General features: G+C 38.6%; 2 long non-coding RNA genes across 7 annotated transcripts in view; one reads left to right on the top strand and one right to left on the bottom strand.

The window, feature by feature from the left end:
• LOC138016037 (uncharacterized) overlaps positions 1–917 on the bottom strand; it is a 3762-nt gene extending 2845 nt beyond the window's left edge. The window contains exon 1 of the long non-coding RNA XR_011125702.1: positions 603–917. This is a non-coding gene — a long non-coding RNA (uncharacterized lncRNA). The remainder of the gene's footprint in view (positions 1–602) is intronic.
• The window catches only part of LOC138016036 (uncharacterized), a 34498-nt gene that overhangs the window by 26005 nt on the left and 993 nt on the right, over positions 1–7500 (top strand). For 2 of the 6 annotated variants that reach the window (XR_011125697.1, XR_011125699.1), the window contains exon 2: positions 5567–5758. This is a non-coding gene — a long non-coding RNA (uncharacterized lncRNA). The other 4 variants (XR_011125701.1, XR_011125700.1, XR_011125698.1 and 1 more) reach the window with 4 other exon arrangements.

Here is a 7500-nt window from a genome sequence, read left to right as displayed (position 1 = left end):
CAATGAAAGTCAAGGGAGAACTTCCCTTTCACGTTTTTTTCATAAAAAGAAATAACTTATCGGTTCATAAAAATCCCTTTGCTGAATTAAAGTCCGATATGGCGTGAAGAAAGAACATGTGCAAAAAAGACAATGGCCGTTTTTATACTAGAGACGCATAATCCGTCCAGACCAATCATGCGTCTCTTATGTTATCCGTCTAGTGTAAAGACGGGACGAACTGTATGAGACGCATAATTCGTCTTGGACGAACTTGGGCAAACATTTTTTCTGCGTCTGTTAAATTCGTCTAGTATAAAGACGGGCACTAGACGCATAATGCGCCTGGACGAACTTTCCAGTTTAGTGCGTCTTTGAAGACGCACTAAAATAGATTGTTCGCCTAGACGCATAATGCGTCTTGTGGCCGTCTTTATACTAGACGAATTTAACAGACACAGAAAAAATGTTTGCCCAAGTTCGTCCAAGACGAATTATGCGTCTCTAGTATAAAAACGGCCAATAAAAGCAAAAAGCAGTGAGTCAAAAGGTAAGGTGCACTCAGAAGGAAATTTTTCAAATTACAAAGCTTTTTCCTGACTATGAACTATACCGCGGCTTACCCTGACAGGTATATCAGGTCCCACTTTGTCTACTAGTTTAAAAGTCCTTTTTCCATTTCTGCGCCGCCCTGATGAACCTAGACCATGGACAGCTTCCGTGCAAGGAAAGTTCTGAAGGTACGTTACCAGAAATATTGCAAGGAGCAGGACTGCAAGGGAACGTGGCATCGTGAGAGTTCGAGCATGCAGTGAGCAAAGAACCACTTCAACATTGAAAGCTAAATTAAAGAAACGATTGTTTTATCCCCTTGCCTAGCCTCTAACAGGTGTGAACTTAGTCTAATGCTTTTAAACGCATCTACTAATGTAGGAAAATATGTCTTTCTGCTCATCCTTTTTCTCAAAAGTGTCTAAGTTGTTAATTAGTATTCATCCTAAATGAACAGCGCTTTTCGCGCTTTTCTGATTGATTGTCTCGGAGGTGATTAGAGAGTAATCAATGAACCAAGAAAAATGAAACTGTTTCGACATCTCATTGGCCTTATTTGGCAGTTAATTATGCAGTATTTATTCAACTTAAAGTCAGTGGAGGAAATGGATATTTATCTTAAATTCCTATCGATAAACAGTAGCTGTTTATTAGCTCATCTACTTCTCTGTTAATTAATTGATTAGGAGTAGTCAAACAAGAAATTCTCAATGTGAAGTCTTGTCGGCACTACACAGAGGCGATGAGCGCCACTTTTTATCTTTCCTCAGTTGAGCATGCTGAAGAATTACATTATTTTTCCTTGGTTAACTATGTTCAAGGATTTCAAGGCCAAAGTTTCGCCTTGTAATCCCATTTTCCATGGCCAATGACTGGTGCGACTGAGTTTCTGGGACACTTCCGAATCGGTGTTCCCCCTGCAATCGACGATGGAAGTGAAACATCAAAGCTTGACACAACTTCTAAGTAAATGCTGAGGGTGTAACACCTCCATCCATCGTTAACTCCGTGCCATCTTAAAAGCCATGCAGCTGTGCTTTTAACTGTGATCAGTGAATAAATATCTTCCTTCAATTTATGGAGTACGCGATACTCTCTCTTATACCTTACAAATCCTGTCACTTTGTCATAAATCACTTTTGTTTTGTTTGTTTGTTTTAATTGGTAGAATGAAGTGGCTCGCCCTCATCCATTTTCTAGCAAAATTTAAGAGCTATGATATTGCGCTTTGCCTACCCCGCCCCCACCCCCACCCCCCTTACAAACATAAAAAAAAATCATCAAACTTCTCGCTACGTCTGCCTTTAAATTGTCCTCTTTTTTTTTTTTTATTTGACTTTTATGAAAATTTGATTTCAGTAAGATCTACATATTTATAACATTAAAATGCCCACGAATCGTTTTATCCGAGAGAGAAACTTATGCACGTCACGGCAGGTGCCGTTAGCAGTCCCTGTCACCCAATTAGGGGTCTTCACCATTTCTAAGTGACGGTGAAGTTTTGTAAGACGCAGTGTACCCTTAATTTCCGGCTACAGTGTCAGGTGTTTGTTTGTATTCTCTATTCCATTGACTCCCAGTAGTGATTATGTTGTAAATTCTCCTCACAATTTCAATGAAATGTCAGTCAGACAGGGATTGAAAATGAAGATAATTCTCAGTTTAATTAAGTGGTGTGATCTTGATATAACACCATATTTTAATGCGACCACCCAAGAGAGAAATATATGATACTAGTTATGAGAATTAACGTTTCGATCTTGGGAATGAAAGAGTTCAAATGGTATGTGCACATGTTTTTTTACCATAAGCAGAATTATTCCGCAAAAATTAATTAGTTTAGTCCTTTAACGCTAAAATGAAGAGAACTGCGTTTACAGAAGTTAAGCTCACCTTTGATGCCGTTTTCAATAACATCTGAATCCTGTTGGTAGCGGAATACTTTCTTCAGGACTATAGCTTAGGTTCTTGAGTTACGCGCGCCGCGCCAGTATGGTAGAGGATTGTTGCTCCTTCATTGCAAAGAGCCATAGGAAACGTCCTGAAAAGAGAATAAACAGCAATCAGGTCACTTTAACTGATTTCTGCAGAGCAGACTGCTTAATTCTTTCGTCCAATTGGTGGGTTTTGAATTGTGTAAAACTCAAGATTCAAAATAGTATATTCGAGTCAATTTGTAGGAAAAATGTGGCAATCATATCGCGATGACATTTGTGTACTTTTGTTACCTTAAGACTTGCCGCCCACGACCGACCTCTGAGGATATTGAATATCTATGACATTTTGGAAGAATCCGAAATTAAGCGTTCGTTCAGCGATGGGCTCAGTAATTAAACCTCATTAACACTTTCAGGAATTACGGAATCTGTTAAATTGAGAGTTTGAGAAATTTCAGTTTGGATGGGATTAAAACGCTTACCTTTGTCGGTAGGTTCAGTGACCAACAAAGCCATCTTCGATCCCTCTGAACTCACTTACTCTGACATAGTTGCCCCTCTCTCAGTTGCCTACAACATTCCAGTCTTTATGTTGTTGTTATGAAGATCGAAGCACGAACTGTTATTGGTGAAATGGCACAAAATACAGTGAATAAGCCTTGAAAAACATCTCTTCCTGAATAAAGAATATAACCTACGGTATTGAACAAGTATATTGCGTTTTTGACGGCTGAAGTGTCATTGATAAGTGAAAGCCAAATGCCATCCGTTTTTTAACTAAATCTATAAATAAAAGAATGGAACTTCAAATAAAACATTAACTTACCAGCGTCAAACCTTGAGACAAATATTATTTATGCAGTAATCAAGAAACGAGGGTTCGAGTCACGTTCGCGTGGACACTAGATTGACTTTAAAAACGTGATAGGACTTGTAGTAGTGGTAAACTGCAGATAACAACGACTATAGGGACATTCGTTACAGAGTACCGCTCCATGAACTTAGTATGCCCACAATCTATCTAAATGACAAACAGAAGAAGGAAAACCATTCAACGTAAGAGTTACCAAAATCTGTTATGCTCTTCCTTACATTAGCAAATTATTAAAAAAAATTATAAGGAGACATAGTTAGGCTTTCTTAGCTTTTTCCTATTTTATTGTATGATTTTTAATGTATAGCTTCTTTTTCATAATTGTCCTACTAATTCATTATGAGTTTAATTTTAAAGATTTTTTTCTATGTTTTGGACTACCATTTTCATTTGAATAAAGTTGACAGACCTGATTCACTAATTAGGAGATGGTTACGATAGCGTGGGTGAACTAGATACTTCTCATTTTTTTACGGTTTTCCTTTTGTTAATTATACTCTTGAACTTATACAAGCAATGTTTTACAAAGCACTGCTCTTGTTTGCCCCAAATGATTCTTACACTGTGCTTGGTCCACTACAAGATAAACCTGTCAGGTACCGAGGTGAAACGTTTCAGTGCCTTGTATTACTCAAAAACACTTTCTCAACAATTTTAGACGAAGAAGGAATTATCTTTCATGATGTAGCAAATGAAGAAAATTGCTATTGGGATACAAATCATACGTTGTCCTTTTAGTATATAGTAAAGGATTAATGCAGTCATTTGTGTCTGTTCGCCTTCGCTTTGTATTGAGGGTTTTACAAATCATGGGCCTACTTGTTCATTCTTCCTGTCCAAAGAAGCAAAGTCTTATCGATGGGAGTCCTGTCAAAAAATGAAATAACTAAATTCATTGCAGGCAAGAATGTTCATAAATTTAGGTTACAGGGGCGGCAATTCCTCTCGGCAGATGAGTCAAATATTTGTAGAAGGGTCACTTTCCTCAGTGCCCCGTACATAAAAGCTTTCCATAAACGGAAATAAGATGTTATTATTATGAGTGGAATGAAGCTGATTATTTTTTATTCCTCGATTTTTACACTGAGTCACTTGAGCTCCAGTATTCACAAACCGGTGGAAATTTAAACTGTCAAAGTGGCTTTTTGTTTGCATTGATAGTTACACGCCTTAACGATATTAGGAAATTTGTGTCAACTAAAGTAGATATTTTACGGCTCCTTTCTCCTGCATGAAGAAAACTTGAAAAAGACCAAAAGCGCCCCTAAAAGCGTAAAAAAGTCATGGCTCGCCCAACCCCCAAGAACGATTGGTGTATTTGCTCATAGCCCGATTGTCTTGTTTGCTAAAAGTCCTTAGTGCCAAAAGTAGTTCGCATGGTGTGTAAGCCACATTTGTTATGCTTCCCTTCCGAAACTGGGGAGATGTCACTATATGTAGATTTCCTCATTTTTGTTAAGCAGGCTCCAGTGAACTTTCAGCCAGTGCCATTCCCAGCATCTTCGTGTAACTACGTCCAAATTTCTCTCCAGATTCAGCTTCGTATAGTAGAACTAAATCACTTATCGTATACAAGACCTGCTTATGAGATCTCCAGACACGGAAGATTTCCAAACCTTCGCATCTCGTGACTCGCCTGCCATGCTATTGCTTCATTTCTGAAACAAGCATCAGATACGGCAACGACTACTTTTCGTTTTTCTTTTCTATGTTTTTCTTGTGAAGATGAGAAGTTCATTATAAACTACGAGATTCTAAAAACTTGTTATACCGTTTGTAATTTCAGAGGCTGGACCGTATCTTTATTTTAATTTTCGATATCAAGACAAGGGTAACTGTGAGACAAAATTGGCCTTTAAGCAGGTCAATAATTCAACTTTTCAGCGTAGAATCTCTTTGCTTTAATTAAATAAATGATAGCAGTAATTTAACGAGTCAGAGTAAACTGAACCTTAATGCAGCCGGAAACAAAAACGTCAATGGCCTTCCTGTAGTAACTTTGAAGCAAATAAAATATAATAGAAAAACGCTCTCGGGAACTCAAGCAAACTAATTCAAAGTTCCTAAGGTTAGCGTCACAGCTATTGACTTCCACTATAAAGTCTTGCCTTTTGACACTTTCGTAAACATTGCGCTTAATTTGCTTCAAAGAAAGAGCTTAGTCGCACTTGACTAGCAATCTCTCTGGCTGAAATTGCTAGCGAAATCTAATATTTTTTCATAGTTTTGTTGTTGCAGTATGAAAACGGTCCTGGTTCTTGCTGTTTTACTGTCGCTTTTTGCAATTGCTGAGTGTTTCGTCACTACAGTGCCCATAGGAGCATATCAAACTGTCAACCGTTTAGCTAACAGCTGTGTTAAAATGAAACATTGGAAAGGAACCTTGAAGAAAACGACGAGGAAGAAACTGAGGAAGGTGAGAATAAATTCGGGATGAGAAAACTCCCGAGTATCGAATGATTGAAAGGAGCTGCTGTGTCAGGAAATATAGCCAAATTCATCGACTGGAAACTAGCAGCAAAATCAAGTGAAACGAAGAAATAACTATTTAAAACATTGAAGGAACGTTTTTTTGCTCATAAATCTTTGAGTTGTATCGTTTAAAAGTAATTTCTGGGTTAAAGTTAGGTTGCATAGCGAATGGGGACGAGAAATTGGTAAACTGATTACACAATATGAACTGCAGTGGCGTGATATACGCCCTTCAAATATTTTCAAAGAAAATAAAACGATTTGTCAGGTTTTTAAAAGGGTGCTTAACGTCGGGGCGTCGCCAAAAGGTGTTTTTCAAAACAGGAGTCATGACATTACCCCTTGTTATCGCCTTTTTGTTATTATTTTGTTTTGTCGTTCAGCGTCTTTTGCTGGTGATGGGATAAAGATACCAGCTGTTCAGAACCTGGGAAGTAACGTGACGCTGTGAATTCTCAAGCGCTTTTCTGAGACAGAAAGCGAATCAGAAGCTGCAAGTAGCGCCGTCTTTGTGTTATGGCTAGATTCACTTACTGACTGTCACCTAATCTACCAACGCCTTTTGGTGGCACTGTCAATTTCCAAAAACTTTTCTAAGTATTTGAGCAGTTCCAAATGAACTCTTTAAGAAAGTTTAGGCTGAGATGAATCCGAAGAATTTTAGGACCATACTAGGAACATACCCACGTTGAGAGTCAGGAGACATTGAAGCCCAGTGGTTAGGGCGCTTGCCTTGAGATCCGGAGATCCCGGGTTCAAGACACGTTCTGGCCACTGGTTCAATTTGTTCCAAGTAGTCCCTGGTTCAATTTCCTGGCTGCACTTGTTGGGATTCTTAAAGTTGTTCTGTTCAATAATGTTCGGAGATATTAGCTATTAGCTACTCTGAAAATCCGAGGGTGAATAATTAACAAGTATTGGACGAGGTTGAGCAAAATATCGTGATTTGTCAGTGACGAGCAGATCAATTATTTGCCTCAGCCTTCGGCTTCGGCAAATAATTGATCTGCTCGTCACTGACAAATCACGATATTTTGCGATAACGGAGGTCAATAATTGTTTTATCATTCGATCACCGAGTTTGTTTTTTGTTTTTGTTTCAGAGATGCCGTAAGCCCGCGCTGCCTTGCAGAGTCGAGTAATGGCACCAATCAATTGATTTCCTTCTCAGCATAATTATATTTGTAGACTTCAAATTCTACTTCCAGTCAAACGTTCAATGACACTAGGCTTCAACAACGCTGAAGAATTTCGTCAGTTTTCAAAGCGTATCCCGACAAGTGAAGCTTTGGTGTAAAGCTCGCCACTCTTTTTTCTGGCTTCAGCATAAAATCTCTTCAGTACATATGCATTCGCCAACTTGTCCTTGGCGTCGATGACACGAGTGACTCTTCGTCTACCTTTCTTTCCTTGAGATACTTTCGAAATACGTTGAAATTTTGTTCCTTTCTTTGTATTCTCACTGTTCTTTAGATCAACTAAGAGCGTGATTTCAATTGCGCATGAGCAGAATATTATTTGCAGCAAAACACTTATTTGTAGGCCGTTATTTGCAGGTCACGTGGTGGGCTCTCGGCCAATGAAAAGGAAGGACAAAATAAATCGAATGATAATGATACTTATCATTCGATGTATTTTGCCGTCCTTCCTTTTCATTGGCCGAGAGCCCACCACGTGCCCTGCAAA

Source organism: Montipora capricornis, chromosome 9 (assembly GCF_036669925.1).
Source record: "Montipora capricornis isolate CH-2021 chromosome 9, ASM3666992v2, whole genome shotgun sequence".
Classification (NCBI taxonomy): Eukaryota; Metazoa; Cnidaria; class Anthozoa; order Scleractinia; family Acroporidae; genus Montipora; species Montipora capricornis.
Note: the sequence above shows the minus strand (reverse complement) of the source record. Positions and strands in the feature narration are given on the sequence as shown.